This window comes from Heteronotia binoei, unplaced genomic scaffold, assembly GCF_032191835.1.
Source record: "Heteronotia binoei isolate CCM8104 ecotype False Entrance Well unplaced genomic scaffold, APGP_CSIRO_Hbin_v1 ptg000825l, whole genome shotgun sequence".
NCBI lineage: Eukaryota > Metazoa > Chordata > Lepidosauria > Squamata > Gekkonidae > Heteronotia > Heteronotia binoei.
Genome location: NW_026800106.1, coordinates 1 through 18717, shown reverse-complemented (window position 1 = coordinate 18717; position 18717 = coordinate 1).

Genomic DNA, 18717 nt, shown 5'->3' with positions numbered 1-18717 from the left:
TTCATGAATGAGATCATGAATGAGATCATTCATGAATGAGATCATCTGTAGCTTCAGAAATGAGCATCGACAGTACTAAGAATTCCCGGTCATATACTTTTACGAAGAAGCTACCAGAGGTGGCAATCATTTGCTACCTACCAGTCCTCAGGAACGGAGGCAGACTTCAGTGAAAGATTACAGATTTTTGTTAGAAGATCCACAAGTTCAACTTTGAGTTATTTCAGAACTCTCTGATGTATGCCATCCGGACCCGGTGACTTATTAGTTTTTAATTCGTCCATCAGTTGTAGGACCTCCTCTTTTGTCACCTCAATCTGACTCAGGTCTTTCAACACCCCTTCCAAAATTAGTGGTTCTGGAGCGGGCAAAAAGTTCTCATCTTCCACAGTGAAGACGGAGGCAAAAAATGCATTCAGCTTCTCAGCCATTTTCCTATCCTCCTTCAGTAATCCTTTTACCCCATGGTCATCCAAGGGCCCCACTGCCTCTCTGGCTGGTTTCCTGCTTGTAATATATTTGAAGAAATTTTTATTGTTGGTCTTTATGTTTTTTGCAATATGCTCCTCATAGTCCCTTTTAGCCTGCCTGATCACAGTCTTGCATTTGATTTGCCACAGCCTGTGTTCCCTTTTAGTAATCTCTCTTGGACTGGTTTTCAACCGCTTAAAGGTGTCCTTCTTACCTTTTACAGCTTCCACTACTTTGTTTGTTAACCATGCAGGCCTTTTCTTATACCTGTTTGTGCCTTTCCTAACTTGTGGTATGTATTTTATCTGAGCTTCTAGGATTATAGTTTTAAATAGTCTCCAAGCTTCCCCAAGGGTTTTGACCGTATTTACCTTTCCTTTCAGTTTCCTCCTCACATGCCTCCTCATCTCAGAGAATTTACCCCTTTTAAAGTTAAACGTGGTTGTGGCGGTCTTTTTGGACAACTCCCTATTTATACAAACAGTGAAATCAATAACATTATGGTCACTGCTCCCAAGTGGCGCAATCACTTTTACATCTCTCACCAAGTCTTGGGCATTACTTAGGACCAAATCCAGGATCGCCCCACCCCTGGTAGGTTCTGAGACCATCTGCTCCACAGCACAGTCATTGAGAGCATCAAGAAACTCAATCTCTTTCTCTCGACCAGAACACATATTGACCCAATCAATCAATCATATTGATCCAATCCCTTCCCCCCTCCGCACCACCCGCTCGCCTGCCGCCAGTGCCTCCTCTGCTGGTCCACCACCACCCACACCTTCCCTTTCCATTGCAAACTGCCCCCATCGCATCACCTGCTGTGGCAGCCTGTGCCTCCTCTGGCAGCCCACCACCGCCCACCCCTTCCCTTTGCACCCCCCCATCATGCTGCCTGCCCTCCTGCTCCGGCAGCCTGTGCCTCCTTCGCCGGCTCGCCATGGCCACTATTGCCGCCCGCCCCATCCTTTCCCATTGCCTCCTGTCCCCCCCCCCACACGATCACATGGCCCTGATCATGTGGGGGGGAGGCAACAGGAAGGGATGGGAAAGGAGGGACGAGCAGCAGTAGTGGCCACAGCGAGCTGGCAAAGGAGGCACAGGCCGCTGCAGCGGGCAAGTGGGCGGCACGATAGGAGGGGGGTTGTGAAGGGAAGGGGTGGGCGGTATCAGTGGGCCAGCAGAGAAGGAACAGGCCACTGCAGCGGACGACACAATGGGGGGGTTGCAATGGGAAGGGAAGAGGTGGGCAGTGGCGGGGCGGTGATGGAGGCACTGGATGGAGGGGCCCTACAGGGGGGAGAGAGAGTTAATGGAGGGGCTGTGCCCGCCCCCCCCCGTGCCCAAGGGCCTGGTTATGTCCTCTCCTCATTTCAACAACATTGCTCAGCTTTTAAAATTGGCCATATGCTGCAACTGTAGGCATCTCCAAACAGAAAGAGGGACACAAATTCCAGGGGAAAACATAAAGTAAACCTCACCATGAACAAATAACCCAAAAGCTACAGATCCAGGGTTACCAGAATTTCACACTCCTTGGCCAAGTGCCAGAACATTCTGCTGCACACTGTTGGCTGTGTGTACTCTCACAAAACAATACATCACATGGTGTGGTAGTCATATCTAGGAAGGTGCTTCTGGCAAAAGAAACAAATGCCGGACTCCTGGTAAACCTAGAGAAGAGCCCAAGCATCCCCTTCTCGGTTGAACAACTCATCTGTCATCTCATCCCCAGACCATTTTCAGGCAGCACTGCATCTGGTGGACAGGCTGAAAGAAAGACATTGGACCAGATTCCTTAACCTACAGACAGGTGAGAAAGGAAACACTTCCTTTTAAAACAATATCACTCACTATGTGCCTCAGAGGCACTCAGACCTACATGCCAGAATATTTGTAAACACAAAGTCACAAGCGTTCAGGAGGAAGGACTGCCACTGAGACAACAATGTGTGGTAGGGAAAAATGGATCTTCTGTATGACTGGGGATGTTGCTGTAAAGAAGACATTAGACAACAGTTCCTACAATCATCACAGTTCTCTGGGGGTTTTTTGGAGGGGGGGGGAAATAATTAAACATATTGTTTTAAAGATCAATATTTTGATCATTGGACAATACCTGACCAAATTGTTATTGCTCAGGTTTTTTGACCATTCAAATGCAAATCTTAAATTCAAATCTCCCTCGTATCAAACTACACGTCTCAAAGAGACACTCTTCAGAACTGGACAATTGTAGAGCTAGTACAATAAACTTACTTACAAAGTTATTTAATTATAAACATTTTGCATTGCTTCTCTGGAGATTTCCTACATGTAAGCATGTTGGCAAAGTAGGGAAACACATGCCTGGCTCCATGACTCCTCAAATATGCACAAAGGGCTACCAGTGTAGAAACTTGAATCTGTGTGCACATTCACTCATGCAGCTTCCTGTACTCTCAAGTGTACTTGTATTGAAATGAAATGTTAATAGCAGTGATAGTCCTACAGGGTGCATACAAATAACACATATTAAATGCCTTCAACAGTCTGTGGACACCTTTTCATTAGTCATATTCAGGCTGTGATCAGACATGCAGTTTGATTCAGTGTGGCCCCACTTTTAATTGATCCCAGGGCTTTTTCTGAAACAGAGAGGTCTGATCAGACTTACCCTCTTAACCTGCTTCAATGCGCTTTCACCTTCATTGATCAGACGCAGGAGCCAGGGAGTGGGGCAGTGGGCTTTCCCCCCTCATTTGTCTTTTGTGCATGTGCATAAGTACTTATGGGAAGCAGCATTTCCAACTCCTGACAGAATGGTGGTAGCTGGTGATCAATGGAGTTGCTGGAGGCGGCTGCTGGGATCTGTTGTCCACGGTGAGGGAAGTGTTTTTTTTTAAACTATGTGTTTGAAAACTTTAATGTTTTAAACATTCCAAAGCCAAGGCAAGAGAATAGAGAAGCCTCATCCTGTTCCTGTGTGTTGATGTTGTTTTTATTTTAAAACTTGGAGCAAAGCCAGAGTCACAGGCATCATCCTCAGACTGCCCCCTCTCTCCCTCTCAGGAAAAAAAAAACTTATCTATTTTCAAGTACCCCCCCCTTCCCACCCTTTGTGTTGCAAAGCACAGGAAAAAGCTGTAATACACAGATATCTTTCTTTGGAAATTTTTTAAAAAAGAAAACAAGCTTGTGTGTGTGAGAGGGAGAAAAAGAATGGTGTGCAACTATGCAGTTATATGCACATTGCTAACTAGTAACAAAAAATGGTGGGTGTTAAGTGGAAGCTACAGGCCAAAGTGGAAGCTAAAGCAGCTTTCAGACCAGGAACGAGTTCAGACTGCAAACTGGCTTGACATTGTGGCAGGACAGTTGACAGCAAAAGCTGTGGGGTGAAACCAGATGACTGGGAAAACACCAGAATGGATCAGGTTTCAAAATAACCCATCTTGAAGAGGGATTATAGAGGGACCACAACGACTCGGGAATGGGAGGCAGATGTTGCTGTCTGATTGTGCACTTTAAATCTGGTAGTGAACAGCAATGACAACCAACTAAACTGCACATCTGATCACCACCACAGGGTACCTTTTTCCACCCTTCCAATATATACTTATGTGTGAAATGAAAACTGTAACTCACAGTGGTGGCTATGAAAAGTAGCTAGATTTGCTATGTTTGCTGACCACAAGGATTTGATCTTGAACACGTGGACCTAGAATATATAATGCAGTTTCGTTATCGCTGCTGACACTACAGACAATCAATCTGACTACCTAATGATTGTTTTTTTATTTACAAGGAGTGTGCTATTCTATGGATGAAAAGACAAGAAGTACAGTTGGTTTTAGTGAAACTCATTTCCAGTTTAAGTGACTGGCAACTCTGATTAATCTGTTTAACACACACACCACTTTTCTCCACTTCATTTTAATTTTATATTAGTGCTATTTCAGAAGGCACTGATGTTAATAATTAACTGGGGTACAAACAGTAGGCCAACAGCAAGGAAATGGTTCAAAACATATGAGAACAAAGCTACCAGTTTTAGATATATTTCAATCAAAATCTCACCCCCTCAAAAAAAATGGTAATATGCAATCCATGCCCTGCAAAGTAAATGAATTTTTATCAGCTCTTTCAGTTGTAACAAGGAATAATTGAGCCTCAAAATGCCTGACAGGGAGACCAACAAAGGCTATGACAAATAATGCAGAGAGAGTAGCAGCATTAGCCCACAAGGGAGCAATGTGAAAGAAAGCATTTCAGGAACAAATAATTCAAGGTGAAGAATGGCAGGTAACAGAAAACAAGGGAGAGCCTGACATTCACACACTTCAACTCTCTGTGCAGTATATATGGGCAATAAATCAGTCAATACATCAAAATAACTAAATTACTGACATATTACAAAACAACCTCTCTCTCTCTCTCTCAAGTTGCAGCTGAGTTGCAGCAACCCCACAGGGGTTTTTTTAAGGCAAGAGCTGAACAGAGGTAGTTTCCCACTGATTGCCTCTGTAGAAAGTTTGGACTTCCTTGGTGGTTTCCCACCCAGTAGTAGCCAGGGCTGATCTTGCTTAGTTTCTGAGATTTGATGAGATTCGGCTACCCTGGGCTACCTTTAGTACAGCTTAATTTTAAATTATAGGTTCAACTCAGTTTGTTCAGTTGAAAACAGGAATAAAACTAGACACCAGGGAGGTGAGGGTGTCTAGAAATGTGTCTTAAAATCAAGAGTTCTGAGTCTTTGAAGGAAAATGTTTTGGTAGTTTGATAACTTTTTCTACCAGTGGATAGAGATTGTTGTCTCCATTAATTATTCATTTTGCACAGGGTGGGCAGCAAGGACAGTTTTCGCCTACCAGATGCACATCCCACTGTGGCATTCATCTTCTGGCAAACTGTACTGCATATGTGAGGGAAGGAATAGGACAAACTTTAGGATTAGCATGCAAATCCTGTCCCTGTAACCAAAAGAAAGGATTCAAGAATCTGGCTTTCATGGAAGGAATTTCCTGTGCTACTGCACTGAAAGCTGTAGTGTACAAACATGACCTTAAAAAACAGGACCCCTCTCGGCAAAGTACAGAACATGAACCTTCAGTAAATTATTAGCCCTTCCAAAGATGAAACAAGAGGTGAAAGTGCACCAATGTTTTTAACGCTTGATGATGGAAGTCTGTAATCATAGTGCCATAGCTAATTTCACTAAGGGGAGTGAATAATTCAAACTTGTTTTAACCGAGTTTGTTCAGTCACCAGATTACAACTTGTTTACAAACTGGGACCAGGACCCTTTGACCTTAAAAAAAAAATAGGATTGCTGGGTCCTACCTTGCTCTTGGGAAGATCCTGGAGCCTCTCCTGGAGTCTTCTACCACATGCGAGGTGCGATGACATCACCCAGAAGTGATGTCATTGCATTGCCAACATTATGTGCTCTAGGTTTTTTAGCTACAAAACCAGAGTTTGCCCAAAAACCAGACTGCCGTTGCATGACATCCCCAGCATGATAACATCACTTCCAAGTGACATCATCACATCAGGGGTGTCATACAACAATGTCCCTGTTGGGCCAGGGTTTCCCCCACCAGCCAGTTTTGGGGCAGTGTATTGGAGCTCCGCAGACCAGGAAATTCCCTGGCTGGACTGGGCCTGGCAACCCCCGCCCCCCTCCAATAGTCTGTTACTTTTTTGCTTTGGATGTTTTAATATGGATCAAACTGCTCTTACCATTGCTCATCATTCACTTTTGTTACATGTTCAAAAATTCAATTTACAAAGAAAAACATTCCAATCTGGAGCAGTACAGCAACAGTCTTCCCTTTCTTCTGGCCTACAGTTTTCACTGGACCTGAATCATAAATACTTTGCACATATGTACTGGCTAATGTCATTTTCAACAGGTCCATACACTGTCATGATTGCCCCCCTCCGTTTCACTGAGATATTTGTCCAACACAACAGATTTATTTAAAAATAAATCTTATTTTTCCTTTGTGCCCCTCCTTTGTTGTCTCAATTCTGCATTAGGAAAACTGCATGGCACACTTCTCCAGAGTTCCCGCCTTGCCTCCTCGCCCATTTCACAAAGCAGAATGCAGTTGTTTGTATCAAACAGATGTACATGTTCTAGCAATGCCAAACTGAATTTCAAACCAGTCATTTCTGATTATGCTCCTGCATGATAAATGCAGCCAACTATGGAGGCACAAATCAACTGAGGTATATAATTTTAAATGGTGCACAAGGTGTAAGTAAGCCTGTGAACAGTAAAAATGCAGCAGCTCTGCCAGCCACTATCCTGAATTCAGCCAAATGCAAGCCAGTTAATGAGAAAACCAAGTGAACTATTTTACACACAAAACAGGCACTGGAATAAGGTAAATCTGAATGGCGATTGCGTGTTCTGTGAGCTTCTCATCATCCCTTGCTTCAACTCACTTTCCATAACTTTTACATGGTCTGCTTCAGCCAGTTTACAGAATATTTTTCACCTAATTCAAAAATGAGTCTGTTGCTTTGGTGTGGTGGTTAAGTGTGCGGACTCTGATCTGGGAGAACCAAGTTTGATTCCCCACTCCTCCACATGCAGCCACTGAGTCAGCCACAAGTTCTCAGCAGAGCTGTTCTCTCAAGAACAGCTCTCTGAGAGCTCTCTCAGTCCTACCTATCTCACAGGGTGTCTGCTGTGGGGAGAGGAAGGGAAAGGAGATTGTAAACCACATTGAGACTCTTAATGAAGGGCAGGATATAAATCCAATCTCCTCCTCCTTCTCGAAAAATTACATTAAAGGATTGTCATAGCATTCCACACCAATTCTTCCATTGTCATTATTTTTTTCACCATTAAACTTAGGATATCTGAATGCTCAGGAAGCCTGTTATTTTGACTCCAGTATTAACCATCTTAGTGCTTAGTGCTTCCATCCAGTTCCTACTGATCTCAGTAAATTTCTTACAGACAGAAGCACAAATGCATACCAATACACGTACAATTTAACAAAAACAATGAACCACAACAATTTAATGGAGGGAGGAAATATTTTGATTCTTAAGGAATATAATCACTACTTGACTACCTCCCCCCCCCACCCCAAGAACTTATTGTTATAGACAGCTGTTTCAGGGAAATTCATTTCTTTGACATTAAGAGCAATAAAAGCAACAGATTTAATTAATTAAAATTTCTAGGCAGGCAGACTGATCACTTCTTTGATCTAAAATGAATGTATTACAGGCTGGTTGATAATTTCTCTCATCAGTATAATAAATTTCTTATTCTCTTGTACCAGAAACAAACAAAAAAAGCTGTATAATAATGTCTATTTATCACTACATGAATTTTATTTTAGAACTGATCTGTGGAGCAACATGGCTACTTGAAATCTAAAACCAAAAACAATACCATAACCATTAGAACTCCTAATCTTCACTGCCTAATATACGCCATCTGTAATAAACAGGATTTCCAGGAAGCATTCAGTTCTGAAAGAAACCTGGGAGAATCTACTGCTTATGCAACCTTCCTGAGGTTCCAAACTTCTCAATCAATTCATCCTCAGTAACTTTTAATATCATTTTCTTCTTCCTTCTCTCATAGTAGCTTCTCAATATCACTATCCTCTACCTAAGGTCCAGGCCCATTGGTTAGTATATCCTTTATAATAAAACCCCTTTTGTCTTGGCAAATCCAAGTTCCCTCATTGGTTGGGACTAGATGGGACTGTGGTGCATCAACCTTTGGCATATCAAACTATTAATCAAGAGTACTTGTGCGCATGCCACTGGTTGAATTCACTCCTCTTTCCCACTTGAGTGGCAATACTTTAGTTCTGGTAGTTACTGGCTCTCCCTACTCTCCCACTGGCTGAGCCACCTGTCACACAGATTCACAGAGGAGAGACAGAAACCCTTCCCTCAGTTAGCTGAGGGAGAGAGGAGGAGGGAAACAGCCAGATAAAGGCTTCCCTTGATTGACTGAGAACTCCTCCCTGTCCTCCTCTGAAAAGTGGAAAAATGGTGTTCATTGGCAACAGACCAGATACAGAGAGAGATAGAAGGAGGGAAAGTGAGACAAACAGAGAGACTGAAGTTCTGTGTTTGGAACCTTTATTGTGAACATATTTATAATAATAAATGGTATTGGCCTAATAAGAGCTCTCCCATTGACCTGCGCTCCATAAACCATTGGTCCATCATGTGTCAGTCACCACTTCTGGGTTCCCACTGGCTGGCTTCCCTGTCCCCGCCCCTACTTCAGGCCCAGGAATGCTGAACAAACCACCAAAACAGTCTTACCTCAGAGACAGACATATCTCCAATGCTTCTCTGGGACCTCTCCATCAACTGGCCTCAGAAAGAGCTGCCATTCTACTGTGGCCTCACAAAGCATTTCCTCAGAGGTCAAGGCAGCCACCTCTTTCCTGTCACTCCCTCTCTCCCTTCTCCCCTCAGCCTCACCCCAGAACTGACAAGGATTGAGCCATTGGGGAAGCTGCTAGCCAAAGGTTGCTGCTAGGCAGTAAAGGGAGAGCCCTCAGCTGAAAATAACGCCACAGAGTCCACCCTCCAAAGCAGTTATTTTCTCCAAGGGGAGAGAGCTCTGTTATCTGGAATTCAATTGTGATCACAGGAGATCTTCTGGCTCTACACAGGTCTGGCAGCACCCTCTGGATAACTTGATGTTACCTGAGTGGCATGACTTAACTAGGCCTGGGTGCTTGCTCCTGTTCAGCAGAAGCTCCCCTATAACAGCCAATGTGACACAGCAGTGGCCAACTCCAGGTTGGCAAATCCCTGGAGATTTGAGAGGTGGAGTCTGGAGAGGTTAGGGTCTGAGGAGGGGTGGGACCTCAGAAAGGTACAATGCCATAGACTCTACTCTCCAAATCAACCATCTCCTCTTGGGGAACCACTGTTACCAATTTCCAAACAAGGACTGGAGAGCACTGAGAATTACAACTGCTCTCCAGATGGCAGAAATCATCTCCCCTTTAGGTGGGAGGGGAGTAAATGGGGGGGGGCAGGCAGGGGGAAAAGACCTCAAGAGTGGGAGGGGGGCATTTGCCAGAGCTTGCTTCTAGAGCTCATTGCATTTTTCTCCACAATGGGACCTATTCCCAGTAGTAAAATACTACTCAAGCTACAATCCAATGCTTTATTTTCCTCCAGCTCAAATAACATTGCTTATAATGATCCAAGTCCAATCCCACTATAGCCAAATACTGTGGCTGCACAAGCATGGTGGTTTGCATTCATAACTTTTCTGATTGAGGATGATATTCTTCTAACTTCCTCGGGAGAAAGCCTGATTGCACTCAGTGGGACTCAGTTCTGAATAGACATGCATAGGACTGAGCAGTAATCAGATGAAATACATTTTGCATTAATTCACCATGTACAAGATCTGGCAGGAATATATAGCCCATATGCTCCAGAGCAGTCCTATCAGATTCAAGTGGTCTTTAGCTTCAGCCTCTATGCTTATATTGAGCCTTATTACTGATATAACTCTCAGTGTGAACCAAAGAGTTACGTCCACACACAGCAACCCTGCAGGAGGGTAGGCAAAGTACATAGCTATTTATTATCAATATGCAATTAGAAAAAGCCAAAAAAGAACACCCAAAATTGTTTTCACTTTGAGTTAATGCAGGGACTTTTGATCAATGTCATTTTTTAAAATTTGCATTACACTAAAAAGGGTCTTTTGACCAAAGTTCAGTCTCAAAGGAAGAACAGCATAAGGCTGGCCAGTTGACAGACCAAAATTGTTAAAGACTGCTCAAGTATGTTTAAAGCATTAATTAATTTTAAAGGCATAGATTAAAACAAAACTGATAGTCATCAGTAGGTCTAATGCTAATACTAATTACAAAAACAAATTAGTTAACCAATCTTAATTCAAACAATACAATAACTTTTTTTTAAAATGCAATGACTAATATATTTAAGAATGTTCAGTGAGATTAATTTAATTCAGTGAATGATTAATTTAACATTTCTTCTTTGCTTTTCCCCATGGAATATCAAGTTTCTTTTTTAATTACAGTATTTAAAAACAAGTCAGTTTTTAAAGTAGTAGTAAGGAATGAGACCATTATGAAGTAAAAAGACAAGATGCCACCTACATAGTAATAATTTTGGCTTTATAGAATATTTGAATCAAGATCAAGTAATGGGTTGCCAATTGACAACATTTATCCACCATGTTATTAACTATCCAGCTTGGTTGACCAAACAAGCTATTGGCTCCAAAATACATACAAGAAATGCAGAAGACTATAATGGACATATCCCTTAACCTCCAGTTCAGTGCATACCAAGAAGCCATAGGAATAAAAATTCAATCCTCATGGAAATGAATTCCACTAAATAATGGGGCTTGCGGTTTGGTAAGCATGCTCACTTTATGACAAAATTAAATACATTATAGAAAAAATACTCAGATCCCCCTCTTTAGTGTTTCCTTCAATGTCTTTTGTCTTGTTCAATATCGCTAACTTTATTAGTTATTTTATTAGTTATGTTCGTGACACTACAGATTTTCTGAGGAAAATACAATCTTTGAACAACCTTCCAGAGAATACTATCTTAGCCACCATGGATGTGGAATCTTTGTATACTAACAGCCCACACCGAGATAGATTACAAGCTGTAAGTAATATAATCTCTGATAAAAAACATAGCTGACTTTGCTACCAAACTGTGCCATTTTGTTCTCACCCGTAACTACTTCAGATTTGGCAATGAACTTTTCCTACAGATCAATGGTACAGCCATGGGCACCCACATGGCCCCACAATATGCTAGCATCTTTATGGCTGACTTGGAACAGCGCTTCCTAGACTCCCACCCACTCATACCTACCTTATACCTTCGTTACAATGACGACATCTTTATGGTCTGGACACATGGTAAAGAAGCCCTGGATGCATTTCATCAGGCTTTCAATGACTTTCACCCTACCATCAACATGACAATGAACCAGTCTATGCAAGAAATACATTTTCTGGACACCACTGTAAAACTAAACAATGGACGCATTGACACCACTTTATACCGGAAACCTACTGACCGACAAACATACCTGCATGCCTCCAGCTACCACCCCAAACACACCAAACAATCCATTGTATACAGCCAGGCTCTACGCTACAGCCGCATTTGCTCCATTCCTACTGACAGAGATTCTCACCTGAGAGATCTACAACAAACCTTTTTGGAACTAAAGTACCCACCTGATGAAGTCAGGACACAGTCAGAAGGATACCCAGAGAAAACCTGTTACAAGACAGACCCAAAAGAGAAAATAACAGAATACCACTAGTGGTCACACACAACTCTCAACTTAAAACAGTTCAACAACTTACAACCTCTTTTGGACAGTGACAGCTCTCTTTCAAAAGCACTGGGGGGTAAACCTTTTCTTGCACACAGACAGCCCCCCAACCTCAAACAACTCCGCACCCACAACAATATAGCATCTCATCTGAGCATGGACACCGGTACCAGAGCTTGCAATAACTTTGCTGCCACATATACCCCGATAACACAATCATTGGCCTAACAACATTAACTATACCATCTCAGGCTCATTCACTTGTTCATCTTCCAACATTATATATACCATTAAATGCCAACAATGCCCTTCAGTTCCCTACATAGGGCAAACAGGACAAACACTACACCAAAAGATAAATGGACACAAATCTGACATTAGGAATCCCAGAACTGAGAAATCTGTGGGAGAACACTTTAACCTTCCAAAGCATTCAGTGGGTGACCTCAAGATAGCTGTTTTCATGAAAAGGAACTTCAAGAACAGACTGGAGAGAGAAACTGCTGAATTACAAATTATTATTAAACTTGGAACAAACACATTCCCAGGACTGAACACGGATATTGTTTTTTTATCTCATTACAGATGCTAAACCCACTCTCAGTGAGTATAGCTATACATCCACAGTATAGCTATACATCCACAGTATGTGTTTTTCTTTTAGAATTGTGTATCAGTATAATTATTTGTATTGACATACTCAAAATAGGGATATTGGCTGTATATCTCATTACATATGCTTTACCCATTTTCACTATATTTTATTGTATTCCTTTTTCCGATGGCAAACTAGAATTATGTTTACATGTTAAAAAGTAAATTAGGTGGACAAGAACATCACTATCCAATGTATTTCTAGAACTTTTAGCTGTATTGACACACTCAAACAGGGACTTTGGTTGCTTATCCCATTACATATATTGAACCCATCTCCCATTGTCATTAACAGGCAATCTCATATTCTGACATACTACTGTTTTGTTGCTTTCGCATGCTCATGCTACTCAGATCAAAGGTTTGCTCAATTTGTTAATTTTACTATTCTGCCATTGTACCATTTTACATTCTAAACCACTGCCTACCAGATAATTTTACTTCACTGTCATTGGTTCTTAAATCTGTACCATGTTGCATTCTGGGCCACTGCCTACCAGCTATGTATGGCTTTGCTCATTGTGCTGGATTTCTCATCTGATGAAGTGTGCTTAAGAGCACACAAAAGCTTACGTTCTAAATAAAAACTGGTTGGTCTTAAAGGTGCACTTGACTCCTGCTTTGTTCAACTGCTTCAGACCAACACGGCTGCCTGCTTGGATTTATTAGTTCAGTTATACAGCACCAAAGACTAAAGATCTGCAATATATAATAATGAGCAATAAAATTAACAAGATATTTAAAAACATGAAAAAATTAATATTTCACACTTTGATCTGTCTGCATTGGCTTAAAATATCAGCTCCAATCAGCATGATGTTCTGTGGACACTCTGCTGCCACCTCATTTCCAAGTCTGTTTCCCTAGCAACACTTTAATCCATCTGGCTGCAGGCTTCTAAATTTTACTACCATATCCCTATCTTTACCAGAAATAGACTATGAAGGAATTTACACTATCAGGCATACAGTTTCACTCACATAATTAATCAGGCTAATAAAAGAAATAGTGAGGTAAAGTATAAATAATTAGCAAAAGAGCCTGACGTGATATAAAATGCTTATTATCAGCACACAACTGAAACATCTAACAGTTCTGAAGTTTACCTGAAAGATTTTTACATTCTTCTACTTGTCACATATAGACAAATAAGTAAAATAATTCAAGATGACTATCCTCTAGCTTGAGTGGAAGAGACGTTATGCTAACGTACTAGAAGCAAAGTTTTGATGCTAGTCACAGCCTGAACAAAAATTCTAGTTTACTAATAGGGGAAGGGGTGTCAACAGACCCAGCGTAAGTCACGGGGGGGGGGGGGGGGGGGGTTCAAACCTCAGGGGTTGCACTGAGCATGCTACTACTAGCAGCCATTGCAAGAAATCTGTCCTTTAATAAAGTACACACTTTGCCATTATAAGAACAGAACAGCCGCAAAAGTTGGGGAGAAAACACAAGAAGGCTGACAAAATGCTCTATTTTCTTTATTTTATTTTAAATGGGCAACTCCAACACCCTTAGATTTTACAAACACATTACAAGTGAGGGAGGCATGAAACACTACCAGGCAACTCACTAAGCTCAAGGAATACATATAGATGTAAACAGACTTGAAAATAAAGCCAAGTTTCAGATGGGTAGCCTAGCCATGTTGGTATTAATGGAGCAAGATTACAGCCCAGTAGAATCTTAGACACCATCACCTTAGAGAAACCCTGGAAATCTGGTTGATCTCTAAGGTGCTACTGGGTATTTATGGGGTAGGGCCCTGCAGGGTTCTATCCAGTTCTCCATGCTGTTTAATATCAAATTGCTGGCCAGTGGTTACATTTTTATGTGACTGGCCAGTTTGAAAAGGCTGGGGGGTTGCTGCTGGGGGGTTGGCTCCGTGGTATTTATGGGATAGGGCCCTGCAGGGTTCTATCCAGTTCTCCATGCTGTTTAATATCAAATTGCTGGGAGATACCTCTCCAAAAAATTATATTGTCCAGCCTGTCAGTTAAGAGCTGACAGAAGCAATGTTCTCTGTTCCCCAGCCTTCAGAGGTATGGTGGACAGCAACCAAAAATAGGGCCTTTTCAGTAGTGGCATTTTGCTTATGGAATACCGTTCCTCCTGAAGCTCACTTAGTGTCTGATTTGCTCTCTTCTTTGTGTCAAGCCAGAATGTTTCTCTTTTCCCAGGATTTTAAAGGGTTCATTTTAAATACTATTTTAGTCTGGGAGTTGTTATTTTAAGCTGCTGTGGTCTACTTGTATGATTTTATGTTAGGCTGGGTTTTTTAATGCTGGATTTTAATTAATATCCTTTAATGATTTGTTATATTTATTCTGTATGCCATCTCAAGTAGGTTCCTAGAGAGACAGCATAAAAACTTCTAAATAAATAAATACAAAGGTAGGACATAAATAAAAGTTTTCCACAAAAGTACTCACCTACATGTCAAGGGCAATAGCATCCCCCAGGACTATGCAATTTTTTTGTGTGATGTATAGTCCATCGCACGCAGAGTTAAAAAGCTAAAGGTAGTCCCCTGTGCAAGCACCAAGTCGTTACTGACCCATGGGGCAAACTAAAATCTACTGATTTCATTGGACTGAGACATGTTTAGTTCTGCTATGATACTACTGCGAGTTTATTACCAATCCATACATATGCTGGGTCTGATGAGAGAGAGGTTTCACCATGCTTAGTCCAATCCAGGAATCAAACCAGCAGGAAACACAGACATGTAGGTAGGAAGATGACTGCTTCACAGAACTCACAGCATTGGAGAGGAGCCATCTCCGCTATGCTTGTAGCACAAGAGAAAATCTCAAAAGGAGGCATTTTTTCCTGCATTAGGGATTGCATTGTGTAGTATGTGCAGGATGCCATGACAAAGGAAAATGGTGACAAGGGGTTTAAAACCTAGGCAGCTCACTTATTGTTGGGAGAGGAACTGGAATTGGGAGGAGGATCATGCAATTTAGAGAGATGTAAAAAAAAAATCTCCAATAAGATGCAACATATATCCTTCTGTGCAGGTCCATCACTTCCTTCACAAGTCCACCCCCACAGTATACAGCCTTTGCATTTGACAAAGAGAGAAGAAAAAAAAACAAAAGGTTGTCAAGGAACTTGCACAGCATGTCTCTTAATTACTGCTCCTCTCATTGTCCCTGACAACATAATCCAATGTTTGTAAATCAGAAGCAGCATCACTCAGTTGGACTCTTATTTTGGAGGATGCCCCAGTGAACTCATGGGATTATTTAAGTACAAATTTTAATTATTTATAACATTTCTTTGTTGCCTTTCCACCCAAATAAGAGTCCCCAAGGCAACACACATACAAACATTTAAAATACAAACACACATAACCAGATAGGAAGGCCGGTAACAGTTACTGGGGTATGCCAGATGAAGCAAGAAAGTTAATGGAAAACAACTCTATAGAGAGACTGACAGACCAATCTCCATGGGGAGGAAATTCCAAAGTTTTGGCATTATGACCATGAAAGCCCTTTTTGGGGTTGAAACCCATCTAGCTTCAGATGTCAGGGGCACCCAAAGTAGGGCCTGCAAAGATGACAGGAGTAGATGGGTAGGTTCATATGCGAGAAGATGGCCTGTAATGTATGCTGGCTCTAAGCTGTAGAGGGCTTTAAAAGTGAACACCAGAACCTTGAAATGGGCCTGGAAACAAGTAGGGAGCAAATGTAGATGGGAAAAGGCTGGAGTGATGTGATCAGTTTGACCCACTCCAGTCAACATTCTGGCTGCAGCATTCTGTACCAAATGTTGCTTCCATACAGTCTCCAAGGACAACCCCATGTAGATGGCACTGCAGTAATCTAATCTAGATGTTAGCAGGGCATGTACCACAGTTGGGAAAGGCTGCAGCCTTTTTCCCTGGGAAAGGCTGCAGCTGGCTCATCAGCCAAAGTTAGTGAAAGGCATCCAAGTCAACTGTTTATTGAACAGGAAGCCTGGCTCCAAGAGCACCCCCGAGCTACAAGCCTACCTGTTTGGGGGAAGAGAATTACCAGTTCTCAGAAATCTTTTCATTCCTATTCATTTGTGAAATAAATTATTTTGGATGTAAATTAATGACTTTTCATTTAACAACAAGCACACTCTGTTAACAAATCAATATACAATACAATTCTTTATTATACAAATTCTCAATATAATAAAGAGATACTGACTGCCTCAAATTCCTTAAATTTTTTTTTTAAAGTTTCTTCACCAGAAAGTGTATACCTTGTACTGCATTTGAGCTTACTGAAAATTAACTGCAACATCTGAAAGAACCAAAGCTGTCAAAATCAGAAATGAATACCTCCACCCAGTTACCTTCTGCCACTTCATGCTCACCCTTTACAACTTCTCCTCAGTGGCTCTTTCACTTCAGTACTGGCAGACAACAATTTGGGTCTTCTTCATGCATGTCTTTGTAGGACAGATTTTGCTCATGAGCACAGAGGTTTCCTTCCTTCTAAATGCAAGACCTGAGGTGATTTTGAAACCCATGCTCACTTTTGCTCCTCTCAGGGCACCTGGAAATTTCACCCCAAGACTAAACAAAGCCACTCCACAAACCTTATTTACAAGCTGTTTAAAGAATTATCTGAAACTATAAAAACCCAAAAAAACTCATCTTTTCTGCCAAGACATTTAAGCCTTTTTACTGAATCCTTTCAGTTACAGCAGTGGCAGCATATATTTCCACTTCCTCAATATGAAGAGAGCTGAGGGGTGGGGGTTTTTTTTCCAGACACTGCTTCATGCTGATCTCTGCTAAGCTGATCTTCCATTCATTGAATTTTTTTCTTTTAACCCCCCCCCCCTGTTTTTCTAATGCAGCCAAGCAAATCCCTTCTCACACTGACATTCCTTTCTGAATTAGATCCTGTCTTAATGCTTTATCTCATGATAACACAGAAAATGGAAAACAGATCAGAATACACATATAAGCACCAGCACTCTTTGCTACTGCTACTGCTACCATCTTCCCCTCATTCTTTGGCTCATTCACTTGCTCTCTTATCATGGCATGAGGGGGGGGGGGAAGCAGCCTGTATGCCATCCTCCCTGCCTCCCCACTCTCCAACTGTGTCTAATTAGAAGATGAAGAGTTAGTCTTTATACCCTGCTTTTCTCTTCCCTAAGCAGTCTCAAAACATCTTACAATTGCATTCCCTTCCCCTCCCCACAACAGTCACCTTGTCAGACAGTGGGGCTGAGAGAATTCTGAGAGAACTGTGACTGCATGTGGAGAAGTGGGGAATCCAGATTAGAGTCCGCACTCTTAGCCACTATGCCATGCTGGCTCTCAGATGGCCATGCTAATGCCATGGTACCTGTAACTACATTTTGAACATATAACATCTATTTAGGTTCTCAGGGACTACAGGAGGGGGCAATCCTGCATGTCAGGAACTTCTAACCCACTCCTTGCAAGGATGGCTCTTAAAGGAGTCTTGCTACAGGCAAGGCCAGAGGAGATGCTACAAAAAAAAGCCCCACAATCAAACACAAGGATGGTGCATGAGTAGTTGAGCATAGAGGAAAAGAAAAGAAACAGTAATAAGAATGTATATGTGCCAAGGATGAGGTAAACACATTTAAGTCATTTGATGGGTTTATGAAAGAACAACTCCCATACAGCTCAGGAGGATGAAGCACTTGACCTACAAGTCTGACATTTTTGGGGTGGCTCCTAGATTCTAAGAAAAGTTGCCAAAGCCTGCATCACTGTTCATAATAAACCTACCACACAAGTTTGTTCTTTTCACCCCTTCTGTTTAATTTAAATATGCAATTCATGAATGAGATCATCTGTAGCTTCAGAAATGAGCATCAACAGTACTAAGGATTCCCGGTCATATACTTTTACGAAGAAGCTACCAGAGGTGGCAATCTTTGTGCTGGTCCAGAAGCTGTGGTCAAGTGGCTGATGAAGAACAGGTTAAAGCTGAATCCAGGTAAGATGAAAGTGATGATGCTAACCAGTAAGGGGGGGGGGGGGGGATCGCAAGGATTATTTAAATATCTGCACAGTCAATCAAATTTCCAATAGTCAACCAGAAGACCTGCTGACCCAGAACCCACTTACTTCCTAAAAACACTTGTTGAATGTCGGCACCACAGTGCCCATGGGCTCAATGTTGAGGACTGCTGGGCTAGAATATTGCCGCATGCCATATGTAAGATAGCTATCCAGAACTATCCAAAAATTACCCACAGGTACAGAAAAATGTGGCTTGCTGTTTACGTTC